This window comes from Martes martes (assembly GCF_963455335.1).
Source record: "Martes martes genome assembly, chromosome: 2".
Classification (NCBI taxonomy): Eukaryota; Metazoa; Chordata; class Mammalia; order Carnivora; family Mustelidae; genus Martes; species Martes martes.
In genome coordinates this window covers 57857576-57873465 of record NC_137889.1, presented here as the reverse complement: position 1 = coordinate 57873465, position 15890 = coordinate 57857576, and the positions used below count along the sequence as shown (strand labels likewise).

Sequence of the window (15890 nt, the reverse complement as noted above, 5' to 3'; positions counted from 1 at the left end):
AGCCAAACAAAACATACTCCTATGGCCCCCCAGTTTGCAAAACCTATTTATTAGAAACAGAGTTACTTAATCTTTAGGAAATTCTTCCCAAAGGAAACTCATCCTTCAGTATGATCCTAATATTAGATCACTAGGAAACAGTACACAACTATAATGAAACAGCACTGAAACAAAAGGTTGTTGTCAAAATGACAAAAATAAAACAAAAGCCATGGTGCTAGGGGAGTAAACAAGTGACTGTATCTAGTGGGCAAGGATGCTAGAAAACAGCCTCCATATGGTAGAGCGGATCGAGACGGCTCATCAGGCTCTACCGTTGTCTTGAGAAATACTCTTTGTAAAATCTAACTCCCAGCCTCATAAATCACTCTTCCAACTACTAACCGAGGAAAATATCAGAATGAGGGACTTTTGAGAACAAGCACTAATACAACAGCTATAATCAATCAAGAGCCAATCTCTGAGCACCTTTGCGTGGAAAGCACTGTAAGTGACAACAAAGAAAAAAAGTGGTCTCAGCTTTCTAGTAGCCAGTCTAAAAGGGGAGGAGGCCTCAAAACACACAAGAAAACACTAAACAATACAAGCACTGGAAAACAGGGCAGGACAAACATAAAAGATGTCACCTAGGCAGTGACAGTGCTTAAGTACTAGAAATAATAAATGCTCTCAATTCAAAATATTCTAGATTACAGGACGGAGAAGCAGTCTTGAAGGAAGATCAGACTGGTATTAGTGGGTTCCAGAAATCAGTTAAAAGCTATGTTGTAATCTAAACAGAAGGCAATTATGGTCCTTAACTAGGGTAATGTCAGAGAGAGGAAAAGAATGTTGGGATAAAAATACCAGAAAAATCAGCGTGATTTGGCATCTAACTAAGAATAACACATCCTCTGTAATAAATTCACCTACTAATCTATCTACAGAACAAGTGACTGAATTTCTTCAACAACTGAGGGAGCAACAAATCAAAAGATAAATAATCCAATCGCAATGTAGAGACCGTATTTATATGCTATTCAAAACAAACTGTACGGGAAAAAACTTTATCAGATAATTAGACATGTAAACACTGAAAATTTGATGCTTTACATATCTATTGTTAATTTTCTAGGTGTACTAATGGTGTTGAGGCAATTGTTAAAAAATTGTAAAATATACATTAAAATATCTGTGGTTAAAACTGGATTTACTTCAAACTAATATAGGAAAAGAGGAAAGCGGAAAGAGTTGAAGATGTGGTCACGACCATATTACCCATGGGTTAATAGTTTCGGAAGCTGAGTGACAGGCACATAGGGGTTCGTTATACTATATCCTGTCTACTTTGGTGTATGTTTTAAAAACTCTATAATAGGGACGCCTGGGTGGCTTAGCCAGTTACGCGTTTGCCTTCGGCTCAGGTCATGATCCCAGAGTCCTGGGATCAAGTCCCACATCTGGCTCCTTGCTCGGCAGGGAACCTACTTCTCCCTCTGTCTGCCACTCCTCCCCCTGCCGTGCTCTCTCCCTCTTTCTCCCTGACAGATCAAGAAAATATTTTTTAAAAAAATTAAAAATAAAATCTCCATAACAAAAAGTTTTTTTTTTTTAATTTTATTTATTTGAAAGAAAGAGAGCGAATGTGTATGCACACAAGTTGGGGGTAGGGAAGGCAGACAGAGAAGCAGACTCCCCACTAAGCAGGGAGCCTACTGGGGCTCGATCCCAGGACCCTGAGACCATGACCTGAGCTGAAGGCAGACGCCTAACTGATTGAGCCATCCAGGCACCCCGATAACACAGTTTTTAAAAATTAAATGGCAAATCCAATTTTTACTTACTCAATGATCTTTATGTAAATTCTATTTCTGTTTCCCTAAATGCAAAACAAAGGATAATTGACTTGTTTCATATATAGGCCAAAACAGGAAGATAAAAATTCATCATTGCTCTTAATTAGGACCCAATCCATTGAGGTTTTTATTTAATTATAAATACATATAAATGAGATTTGATCAAAGTAAAGCAACAGTAAAATTCACCATCATATAAGACACTCTTTTAACAAACTTAGGAAGAAAGAAAAAGGGCTCCAGAACCCTAAGCTACTAATTTTCAAAAGAAATCATTTTCATGTTAGCTAAATATCACTCTCATTAAAAAAATGCACAATGCTCAAAAGTACACAATAGAATCATTTCAAACCTGACTCTGCAAAAATCTAACCTTACAAAGTCCACAAGAGACTAATTCAACTTCTCCACTCTTCAGTTTTCTGTTTTGCTTTGTTTTTTGTTCTACTAGTATGTTTACAGACATTCTGTGCTAAAAATAATTTGACCACAATGTAATGAACTAAGGATTAATAAAGATTATCCTAACTCTTAGCTTGATACCTGGCAAAGAGCTGATGTTCAACTGTTGAACGGATCATAAAGATTCCTAAGGTATTGTGATACAGCAATTTTGGGGGTTAGAGTGGTCTCTCATGTGACACTTCCTCAGGGAGCACTGCTACCTTCTCTTTAAAAGAGAAGTCTAGTTTCTTATACAATATCTAGTTTATATTAGCAACAACTCCTACACTAGATATTGAGACAAAGAACCCTTAAGAAAAAAAGCACTGCCAAACAAAAAAACAAAGACAATTTTAAACACCTCAATAGGTACAACTAGATAGTTTTACCTAAACTTTATTTGAAGTTAGATACCTAATATACCATATATTATCTCATAATTTTATGCTGAATCCAGAATTCTGGGTAAATTCAAAACATTCAATTCCTATTAACCATAACTTTTTAAAAAGGGTTTTATTTATCTGAGAGACTGAGAGGTGAGAGGATAAGAGAGGGAGAAAGGAAGAGAGAGGGGGAGCATGAGCAAGACTGGGGGAGCCACATATGGGAAAGGAAATAGCAGACTGAGCAAGGTGCCCAACACAGGGATCAATCCCAGGACACTGGGATCATGACCTGAGCCAAAGGGAGATGCTTAACCAGCCAAGCGACCCAGGCGCCCTTCCTATTAACCATAACTTAATCTAGGGGCACCTGGGTGGCTCGGTGGGTTAAGCCTCTGCCCTCAGCTCAGGTCATGATCTCAGGGTCTGGGATTGAGCCCCCTCATTAGGCTCTCTGCCCAGCAGGGAGCCTGCTTCTCCCTCTCTCTCTGTCTGCCTCTCTGCCTACTTGTGATCCCTCTCTCTCTCAGTCAAATAAATAGATAAAATCTTAAAAAAAAAATAACTTAATCTAGTAACTAATCATGCCCAGTAACTCTGAGTCTTTATTGTATCAAATGGCAGTAAACAAGTAGTATTTCGGGCTCAGAGACAGACACACTCTATTCTGGTATTTAAAGAAAAAAGTTTATTTCTTCATATTGCTGTACCAATAAAAGAATGAGATAATATTGATATAGCCAATGACAACGCTAAAAAATCACCAATTCAACTATGATAATCTAATTTTCGTTCAGACAGGTTTACTAACAAACTATCACACAGTTCATTTTGGCACTCTACTAGCCTTTGCTGGTAAATGCGGAAAAACACACATTTATTGTTATTTGATTATTTACTACTGTTAACCATGCAAAGACATGAATACAATCTTTTATTATCTTTTTAGCTTTTAAGAGTTTCCATGATTCATTTTCACAACTATATTCAAAAGCAAAAGTAGTATAAGATTTATACACTCAATGGTCATTGTTTTTTTTTTTTTTAAAGATTTTATTTATTTATTTGACAGACCGAGATCACAAGCAGGCAGAGAGGCAGGCAGAGAGGAAGGGAAGCAGGCTCCCCGCTGAGCAGAGAGCCCGATGTGGGGCTCGATCCCAGGACCCCGGGACCATGACCTGAGCCGAAGGCAGAGGCTTTAACCCACTGAGCCACCCAGGTGCCCCGGTCATTGTATTTTTTAAGGGGGGAAAATCATCTAAAATTTCTGAGTATACTGAACAATACTTCCCCCTCTTTACTCTGACATAATCAGGGTAGACAGGCTCCCCCAAGGAAGAGCCTCTTTATGAAATTAAAACATACCACATACTGTTCTCCAGAGGAGTAAATTTTATTTGGGCAGAATTATTAGCCTCACTCAAGTCATTTCACAGCAGAGAGAACAAACAGGTCTATTGTACATACCATAATTACATTTTGCATGACTTCCTTCAATTAAAATCTTTACTTAAATTAGTATCCATATAGCAGTAGAGAAATTTTAAAAGTCATTATCTAATATGACCTAATGATGCCTTCCACTAACAAGGAATTACTCTGAAAATGACTTCTGCTATTTCAAAGCAGTTAGCGGCATTACTCAGTACATTTGCAAGAGAAATGTATGTGCATGTGTCAGCCTCACTAAACTCTGCATATTTGAATATATCTGCATATATTCATTCTTCTACCAGAATCAGAGTACTACGAACCTCCAAAGAAGGGCCTGAGCGTGCTTTGCTCATGTTAACTACTAATGACTTGACGAACTTGATGTCTAGTATAAAATAAGAAGGAATAAAAAGAACTTTAACGACCTTACCAGTACTGGTTGAGATCAACATCTCAGATATTATTCTCACTACACTGGCAGTTATCATCTTCATATATATCAATTAAACTTTAGGTTAAACATGATCATATGGGAAAAAGAGGGAAGCACCACAGCTTTACTATAAAACAGAAAAACTCTGCATATCTGTACCATTTATGGCTAGTTCCATCCATGTTGAAGAGACTTTCCTACATGTACTAAAGAACTGGCCATCTCACATAATACCAAAGAAATCAGTGTTCAGATTCATTAAGGTCTTGAAGTCCAACTCTCAAATGTTTTCTCCTTCAGAAAACTCTCACCTTAAAATCTTACAGTTGGTGGGGCAGGGTAAAAAAGAATTGTAAGAGAGACTCCCAAGTCAATGTATTAACTCTTATCCTGTTACATACACACACACTCACAAATGACAGAAAACACAGAACTAAAGAGGAAAGTGGATTAACGGACCTAGGGACGGAACAATGCAATTTTTCCTGAGAATTTCCTTCCCTTTTAGGTTTCAGTTCTGGTGTTTAAAGCAGCACCTCTCAGTGCGCACAGCTCACTGATCCATAGTCTCCTCAAAGAGTTGGAAGGACACTAAAACAATTTCACTGCTTCTCTTGCTTGGAAGTCACTACAAACAACAGATGAGGAGAGAAAAGCTTTTGTTTTGGGTTGGTTTTTTCAGAAGGAAGAAAGGAGGAACAGGATATTTGGTAAAATACCAACATTTAGCTTTCCTCCCCAAGATGAACTCGGGATCTTTTTTTTTTTATAGCTTTTAAGAATCAGGCATTAGGCAGCTTTTCCTGCTCACAGGTCCTGTCCCCATGCTTTAAATAAATTAATTAATAAATATCAGGCATTATACTATATAAGTAGTTAATTTTTAAGTCACATAATTGACCTTTTACTAGAAAAAATTCACTTGCTTACACACAGTGGTATGCAAACAATTTACAAATAAATATATATATTTATATATACAAAATATATTGAAAATATAAAGAAATACAAGGGAAAGATAAAAAACTAACTTCAGAAAAGTGGTTAACTGGTGGAGAGGAAAGGGATTAAAGCTGGAAGTTCACAGAAGTCTTAAATTGTACTGGTAAAGGTTTGTTAACCTGATCAGCTAACATAAAAGTGTTTAGGTTAAAACATAAAAGTGTTTTATTCTTTAAACCCCCTTGCATACTATTATTTTTTAAAATCTGCTCGATTTTTAAAAACCTGTCAAGAAGTACGGCTCAGTAGAAAAGTATACTAGAACCTGGGGTTCCCAATCAGCAGCCAAGGGCTGAATTTGGCCAAGACCTGTTTTGTTTGGACAGCACAATGTTTTGTTTTGCTTTTTAGCTGTAATTTGAATGCCTTCAGGCAGGGTATGCACTCTCCAATTAGCCAGAGTCACCACCATTTTTTCCTTTTCAGTAAATGAAGAGTTCCTTAAAAGCTTAAGAAACTGGAATCTGCATACACTGCTGGTGGGAATGTAAAATGGTGCGGCTGCCTTGGGAAGTCTCACAGCTCCTCAAAATGTTAGTATATAGTAGCATGGAGTATATAGTATATAGTAGTATATAGTAGCATGGAGCTACTATATGACCCAGCAATTCCACTTCAAGATATCTACCTAAGAGAAATGAAAACATATGTCCACATAAAGACCAACACAAATATTCACAGCGGCATTACTCATAATAGCCAAAACGTGGGGAAAAAAAACAAATATCCATCAGTTGATGAATGGATAAACCAAACAGAATACAACGAAATATTATTTCACCATAAAAAGAATGTAGTACTGATAAATGCGACTTGGATAAACCTCAAACACATTATGCTAAGTAAAAGAAACCAATCACAGAAGACCATGTGCTGTATTATTTCATTTATATGAAATGTCAAAATTGGCAAATCACAAATCTATAGAGACAGAAAGTTGAGTAACAGAATGATTAAAATGTCATAAAATTGGATCATGATGCTGGCTGTACAACTCTAAATATAATAAAAACCACTGAACTGTTCACTTCAAAGGGGGTGAATTATATAGCATATTTTTACATTTCAATAAAGTAATTTAAAAATAAATAAACCAAAGACATCAATCCAGTTCTTAGAGTCTGTGAAATAATGCCTAAATCTGATTCTTAAATTGTTGTGTGGTAAGACAACACGGTTCTTGAGGTAACAACTACTTTCAGAATAATACTGATATTTGCCTTTTTCACTATGCTGATACTAGCCCTCATGGTGCAAAAACGATGGCGGCTAAAAGAACTGGCACTTTTGGCACAGTGACACCAAAATCTACTGGTTATTAGTAGTCATTACATTCTTCACTGCCACACACCCAGAGCCAAAAAAGGAAAAAGTCTTTTCTCACTTCAGGATGTCCTTGATAAAGAGGAAAAATTATGAATTTTATTCAATCTCTATTCTTGAGTACACATCTTTTTTAAAATTACATGTGAGAGGGGTGCCTGGATGGCTCAGACAGTTAAGCATCCAACTCTTGGTTTCAGCTGAGGCCATGGTCTCAGGGTCCTGAGACTGGCCCCGCAACCAATGTCTCCAGGCTCAGGAAGGAGTCTGCCTGAGATTCTAATCTCCCTCTCTCGCTCTCCCTAAAAACATAAATAAATAAAATCTTTTATAAATAAATATAATCACATGTGACAAAATGGGAAGTAGCCATGAAGCACCTCTGCTGCATACTAAAACTTAAAAGGTGTGATTCCATGAGTTGTGGGCCAAACTAGTCACTTTTTTAATAGAACACCATTTTTACTAGAAATAACTATCAGTTCCTATGGGAAAATATATTCCCATTTCCAAATTCACCTATATATAACTTTTATAACACAACTGCTTAATAAAATGGGAGCCGCCACTCTCCACAGGAAATCACACCTTACTTCCTTTTAAAACAATATTAGTATTAAAAAAAATCAATATTAGGATTTCAATTAACTTGAGCCAGAGTTAGCAGGAAAGGCCTGTTTTGTGGGCAGAGGAGGGAGGGAATAAGGCAAAAGGCAGAAGATAAACGTTAGCCTAAGAAACTATTTTGCCTTATAATGGTGACAGGCTAACTAACATTAACATTTATTACAGGATAAAAGTTTAGCAGAGTTTAAATTTTGTTTTAATTCAAACAAAATAAGGCTTAAATATTTACTCAGCTATTTAAAAGGGGGCTGTTCTAGGGACAGCAGGCTGGCTCAGTCACAAGAGTGTGTGACTCTTGATCTTGGGGTTGTGAGTTCAAGCTCCACGCTGGGTGCGGAGATTACTTATATAAATAAACTTTTAAAAAGGAGGGGGGACTGTTCTATACCATGGTATTATTTATAACTAGTTACAAAAGGGACTTAAAGTGCTCCTAAATGCAAAGATTCCAATGTTGAGAATTACACTTGCAAAAATCTACTAAAAATAGATAATGAATTGGTCATTTCTTAGCCCTAAAAGATAATTTGTAAACATGTCGCTGATGAAGATCTGAAAAATCCCAAGGACCAATCTGGAAAACTAAACTGATGCAGGGCAAAAAAGTAATTTCAAAAAGACATATAATTGTACTAGTAGTCTAAGCGGTGTGGTGCCACAGAAGGAAATAGAGAGTAAACCTAGGAGTGTGTAGCTAGTACCCCACACGTAAGAAACAGATGGATCTGGTGGATGCGAGTCTATCAGTCTGAAGCGTTTGACCAGAGTTTCTTAAAATAGAAAGACTTTGTCCTTAATCTTTTCCCTATTTGATAAAATGTCCCTTTGTTCTCGCCCTATGCTAAATCAATGTTTTGACCTGGTTTCCCAAGTCAGTTGATATTTTATTCACTGTAAACATCAAATTAGGGGTCTTAGCTCTCTAACACATGGCATGTTATTCCTTAAGAGCCCCCATCAACTTGGGGCAAACATAAAATTAAGTTTTTGACTTTGTAAAGCTGAAATTTTTACAGAACTAATTTTTCTTATTTTTTAAATTTTTTTTTATTTTTGAGAGAGGGCATGTGGTGTGGGGGGTTGGGGAGAGGGGCTGAGGGAGAGGGAGAGAATCTTAAGCAAGCTCTGAACTCACGGCAGAGCCCAACAGTGGTCTCAATCTCATGACCCTGAGACCAGCACCAGAGCCGAAGAAATCAAGAGTCGGACATCCAAACAACTGAGCTACCCAGGCACCCCTAGAACTAGATAATTTTTTGATAAGTACGCACACTCTAGTATTGAACTGAATGTATTTTGGTTTAAAAAATTTCACTTTCTTTATGAAAGTATATTACAGCTCACCAAACATCACAAATATAACCCATTTCTAACAGTAATATTTAAAGTAATAACTAACATTTATTTAAGGTTTATTGTATAGCAGGCACTGCCATTTTACATATTTTAACTTGTTTTAATTGTCATAACAACCTACAGAAAGGAACTATTATCATCTCCTCTTTACCAATGAATAAACTGAGGCAGAGGACAATTAAGTAACCTGCTCCATAGCATACATGGTTAAGTGGTGAAAGTGATATTCAATCCAGGATTTCTGGCTCCAAAGTCAGGATTCTTAATCTCTTAGCCTTGTGTTACGAGTTTTCTGATTTTTAAGCATCTTACTTTTCAGAACAGTTTTGGAATTCCATATATAGCAGAGCAAGAAATGTTTCCCAAATCCTCATGATTAAGCTATTAAACTAGAAATGGTTTACCCACTCATTTAACCATGGCTTCTATTAGTTTTAACAAGCACAAACATCAAATCATGAAACTGTCAGAAATTAATAAAAATTAATCAGAAAAGTATATAAACCATTATTTTAAAATGTACATATGTCCACTTTCAAAGTATACATATAAAATTAGTCACGGTTTTAGATTAATAGAATTGGATACTATTCTAGAAGCATGGATTTTATAGCTTTTAAAGAAAAAATATTAATTTTAGCTTTTATGACTACTAATTTATTTTTTTTTAAAGATTTTATTTATTTATTAGTCAGAGAGAGAGAGCGAGCACAGGCAGAGGCAGAGGGCGAAGCAGGCTCCCTGGCAAGCAAGGAGCCCAATGTGGGACTCGATCCTAGGTTGCTGGGATCATGACCTGAGCCGAAGGCAGCCGCTTAACCAACTGAGCCACCCAGGCGTCCCGTGACTACTAATTTAAAATGACTCAAATCACTTACATGTTAACTCTAAATTCTTAACTCTCTCGTTATATAACTCCTATAAAACATACTTGTTTTATGGATTAGTCATTCTACAAACTAGACTGTAATTAACCTCATATCACATAAAATAGTTTTAACTTATGTTTTCTTCCAATTTTTCTTCACATTTAATGAAGCCAACCTGTACCACTGGACTGCTACATTCCAAAATTTCTATTTTCTCTTTTCACCTTGATAGCATATTAAAAGAAAAAGCACTTCTCAAAAGGCAATCTTTTATTACACTAACAATGTTCTTTTTTTTTTTTTTAAGTCTATGTATATTTTTTAGTAACCTCTACCCAATGTGGGGCTTGAACTCACAACCCAGAGATCAAGAGTCACATGTTCTTCCAAATGAGTCAGGCAAGTACACCAGCAATGTTCTTGGTTTTTATCTGGGTGTCATTTACAGGAGTTATGTTCAACTTATGAAAATTCATCAAGCTAAATACACTTCACTCTATAAAAGCTGTTTTTTAAAAATCTGTGCTTAACTTTACTTCATCAAAACCCACAACATACCAACCTTATTGGAAGTTGTCATTTTTTAAAGTTTTTTATCGAACCCTGTACAGCACTGAATGATATTCAATTTGTATCTGCAGCATATGGAAAAAAGAGCTATCCAAGATACTCTATAGAACCAAGAACAGCTATTTAATTCTTTCACAGACCCCTGAGATTTAAAGACCTCAAAAGGAAAGAAAATATATTTTTCAGCTTTCATGTTGTCATTTTATTCTCACAACAACTTTATCAGGTAGATACTATTACATACTTGTGGCAGATTTTATTTTCTGAGGGCAGCCACAGTAACACATATCCCATCCCAAAGGCTTTTCTTATATGACACTGATGCTCCTCCACTACAGACGAGCCTGTATTTTCTATCTGGAAATTGTTTAGAGCTTTAGATCAGCCTTGAGTAAGAAAAGATGACAGAAGATACTGGGTCACTCCCAAGGTTAGGACATAAAAGGCAATGCTACTTCCACCCGGCTTTCTCACTCTCTCAAGACACCTGCCCTTGGAACCTGCCAGATGGTGAGCAGGTCTTCTGCCTACTGCCTCAGCTACACCTCCAGCCAACAGGCAGCATCAACCACCAGATCTGGGTGACCCACCCTTCTCCAGATGATTCCAATCCCCAACCTTCAAGTCTTCCAGCTATGCCCCAGACAGCATGAGGCAGAGGCAAGCCATCCCTGTCTGAATTCCAGGCCCACAGAGACCATGAGATAATAAATGATCACTATTGCCTTAAGCCATTAAGCTTCTAAAGATAACTGGTTATACAGCAATATAAAACTTAGAAAACTGAAACACTTTATAAATAAGGAACACAGGTAGGTGGCCACACTACCAAGTAGCAAAGCCAGAATTTGAATCCAAGTCAGTCTACAGGTAAAGCCTACAATCTTCCTACCAAAGGATATTGCCTCCAAGTTTTTCAGAGGTAACCCATTTCCAAATAAAGCAACAATCTCCAGAATTAAAATTCCAAGAGCAATAAACAGCCTCCAATATTAATAATTTCAGTTAATACTCAGAACAACAGATCATTCAATTAGCAAGCTCGAAATCCTAGCATCATTTTTGACACATCTATACCCTTTACACTCTAATAACTTCATATCTGATAGTACCCATAACCTAGTGATACTTATGAAATAGCTCTACATCAAAGACCGTAAGTCCGAACAATTACAGAGCACTTTACAAAACATTTTAACAATAATTTGATCTTCAGAAAACACTTCTTTGAGTTTGGTAAGGCATATATACCATACAGATAAGACTCAAAAAAGTTAAAAATAACTAGCTACTAGTTTAGAAGCTACTACTTAAAAACAACATAGTTAAGTACGGGTTTGATTTAAGATTTTCTGACTCCAAGTCTAACGCCCTTTCAACTCAATGACTCAACCTGAAACAACATTTATGGAGTGCCTTCTGTATGTATTTCCATACACAACATTGTTTCTACAAGTTTAAGTATCTACTTCATGCAAAGCACCATGGAAAGTACTGTCTCTCTAATTTGTGTAATTTACTTCCAGGGTCAGTAGAAAAACATCTCTGAAATCAAGCTGATCTCTATAAAAAGCCAGTCTTTCCCCAGTTGCAACCATTCTCTCTACACGGCCAACTGACAAGTTTTCCTAATCCACTCCCTTAACATATTAAAAAACTTGTCAAAGATGACATCTTACCATGAAAATATAGGTCAAATTCCCTCATCGGCTTTCAAGGTTTTCTGTAATCTGAACCTAGCCTGTTTGATTAAATTAACTCCCCTGTGCTTGCTGAGGAAAAACAAATGAATCTCTGGTTTCTTCCCCAAATTCACTTTCTTTACACTTTCTGGCCCTTCCTTTTGTTCATACTATCACCCAAATCCAGAAGTGATGCATCTTCTACCCCTGACAGAGAGGCTCTTCCCTCCAAGACCTTAAAATCCACTTCAGAGCCACAAGCAGCAATCCAATACAATGCATAATAATTCAGTTAGGTAATACAGACCACAGTTTACAGGGGATTTAGAGGAAGGGAATCACTGAAAGATGGAGGAATGCCCCGAGGAAAAAGGAGCACCTGAAATGGGCTCTAACAGGATTCGAAGCGGCAGAAGTAAAAACAACCGAAACTGAGAAACAACCTAAAGGTCTTCTCTTCTACCTTACTTTTTCCCATCTACATCTTACTAATAATCTTCTAGCTGGTACTGTCTCCTTCAAGAAGGCTTACTCAGTTACTCTACCTTCTAACCTAAAGCTCTCTCCTCTGAGCTTCTGATACAATTGCTATCTACAACACTTGTTCTGGCACGTAATCTTAATCATTCCATATTACAGACCTCGCCTCTTTGACTCGACAGCTATGTCTCTACACAGTAATGAAGCATTTGTTATCTCCTAAGCTGAACTCAGCTTAGTAGCCATTGTGGTTTTCAGTCATTTAGAAATCCATTGAACATGGGGCACCTGGGTGGCTCAGTGGGTTAAAGCCTCTGCCTTTGGCTCAGGTCATGATCCCAGGTCCTGCGACCGAGCCCCGCATCCCTCCGGCTCTCTGCTCAGCGGGGAGCCTGCTTCCCTTCCTCTCTCTCTCTGCCTGCCTCTCTGCCTACTTGTGATCTCTGTCTGTCAAATAAATAAATAAATAAAAATCTTTAAAAAATAAAAAAATAATTTAAGAAATCTATTGAACATAATACTGTTTGTTAACTTACCGGGCATCTCCTTTGGAAAGATTAGGATTTACGGGACTAAGTATAACCTTGTTTGCATCTACATCCACCACACATTTGGTATGCAAGTCAATTTCTGTAGAGAAAAAAGAAACAGAGAAAATGGTTATTTTTAAAGTGATTTATTTCTGAAAAATCATTTGAGAAAAACATAATACTCCTTCATGATAAAAACACTCAACAAACTAGGAATAAAAGGAACTTCTCAACCTGATAAAGGACATATACAAAAACCTGCAGCCAATGTCATGCTTAGTGGTTTACCTTAGAGGCTTACCCTGGAATATTAGGAATAAGACAAGGAAGTTCTATGGCTACACTTTCTATTCAACATTGTTCTAGAAGTTCTGGTCAGGGCAGTTAGGCAAGATAAATAAAAAGGACCCAGACTGAAAAGAATGAAGTAAAACTATCTCCATTTACAATGATATCATCTTGTACATAGAAAATCCTAAGGAATCCATTTAAAAACTATTAGAATAAACAAGTCTTACAAAGCAAGACCAGCATACACTAATCACTTGTACTTCTATACACCAGCAATAAAAAAACCCAGAAATGGAGTTAAGAAAACAATTTATAATAGCATTAAAAAGACTTAGCTACTTCGAAATAAATTTAAAAGAAGTACAAGATTTGTACAATGAAAATTCCAAAACACTGTTGAAAGAAATTCAACATTTAAATAAATGGAAAGTTATTTTACATTCATGAACTGAAAGACTTAATACTATTAAGATGGCAATACATCCAAATTGGTCTACAAGATTCAAGGTAATCCCTATCAAAATCTCATGGTAACCTTTTCTTTTTTTTTTTAACCAAGCTGATCCTAAATCTGTATGGAAATGCATGAGACCCAGAACTGCCAAATATTCTTAAAAGAGAACAAAGTAGAAAGACCACACTCACCAATGTCAAACTTAACCACAAAGCTACATATTCAAGATGGTGCTATACTACTCTAAGGACAGAAGGACAGGCATATAGGACACAGACAGTCCTGAAAGATACTGTCACATTTATGGCCAAAGATTTTGACAAGACAATCCAGTGGGAAAATTACAGTCTTTTCAGAAAATGGTGGTGGGACAAGTGGATATCCACATGCAAAGAAAATGAACACCATACATAAAATTAATTCCAAAAGATCACAGACATAAATGTGTAAGAGCTAAAACCATAAAACTCTTAGAACACATAAGGGTAAACTCACATGATGTTGGCTTAGGTAATGATTTCTCAGACACTAAAAGCTCAAGCAACAATAAAAAAAATAAGGGCACCTAGGTGGCTCAGTGGGTTAAGCCTCCGCCTTTGGCTCGGGTCATGATCTCAGGGTCCTGGGATCGAGCCCCACATCAGGCTCTTTGCTCAGCAGAGAGCCTGCTTCCCCCTCTCTCTCTGCCTCTCTGCCTACTTGTGATCTCTCTCTCTGTGTCAAATAAATAAATAAAAATCTTAAAAAAAAACAATAAAAAATAGAAAATTGGACAGCATCAAAACGAAAAACTTTTGTACTTCAAAGGACACTGTCAAGAGAGGAAAATGACAACCCACAGAATCAAAGAAATCTGTAAATAATTTGTAAATTATATATCTAATAAGGGACTTGTATCAGAAAACATCAAGAATTCTCACAACTCAATAATAAAAAGACAATCCAATTTTTAAATGGGCAATGGATCTGAGTAGACATCTTTCCAAAAAAAAGATACAAAAATGGCCAGTAAGCAAAGAGATGCTCAAAATCATTACACATCAGGAAATGTAAATTAGAAATACAGTAAAATACCACTTCACACTCACAGGCATAACTACTGTCAAAAAGACAGATAATAACAAGTGTTAGGGAGGATTTGGAGAGATTGGAACCTTCATACATTATTGATGGGAATGTAAATGGTGTAGTTACTTTGCAAAACAGTCTAGCAGTTCCTCAAAAGGTTAAACAGAGAGCTGGCATATGACCTGTCAATTCCACTCCTAGGTATATATTATCTAAGAGATGTATTGTATTGTATTGTATTGTATTATATTATATTATATATATTATTAGAAGTGATAAACTAGACCCACATAAAAGTTTGTACATAAATGTTTATAATGCTAGTATTAGGCTATTCATAACAGCCAAAAAATGGAACAATCCAAATGTCTATCAACTAATGAATGGATAAATGTCTATCAACTAATGAATGGATAAATTTAGTACATCCATAAAATGGAACATTATTTCTCAATTTAAAGGAATAAGGTACTGATACATACTACAACATGAACAAAGCTTGTGTGAAGTCAAAGAAGCCAGTTACAAAATACTACGCTATATGATTCTATTCATTTGAAATGTCCAGAATATGCAAAGAGAGACAGAAAATAGACGAGCTACTGCCTACCGCTGGGGAGTGACTGCTAATGGGTATGGTGTTTTGTTTATTTTTAATTGAGGTATAACTGACATACAACATTATGAGTTTCGGGTGTACAACATGATTCCCTATTTGTATATATTGCAAAATGCTTATCACATAAGGCTAATTAACATCTGTCACCATATATAATTACAAAAAATTTTTCCATTATGAGAACTTTAAAGATCTACTCTCTTAGCAACCTTCAAATATGCAATACAGTATCACTAACTATAGTCGCCATGTGGTTACATGGGTATAGTTTTCTTTTGGGGTATGAAGATGTACTAAAATTGATTGCTGATAACTGCACAATTATGTGAGCATGATAAAAACCACTGAAATGGCTGAATTGTATGATATGTGAATTGTATCTCAATAAAGCTGTTTTATTTTCTTTTTCAATAAAGTTATTTTTTTAAAAGTATAGGCTGTGGCATATTTATGTTTTCATATTCTTTTTTTTTTAAGATTTATT

General features: G+C 36.3%; 1 protein-coding gene across 1 annotated transcript in view; it reads right to left on the bottom strand.

Annotated features, from left to right (window-relative positions):
• KIF13B (kinesin family member 13B) overlaps nt 1-15890 on the bottom strand; it is a 195586-nt gene that overhangs the window by 165797 nt on the left and 13899 nt on the right. The window contains exon 2 of the mRNA XM_080796223.1: nt 12966-13074. The gene's annotated coding sequence lies outside the window, so the exon portion shown is untranslated. The remainder of the gene's footprint in view (nt 1-12965; nt 13075-15890) is intronic.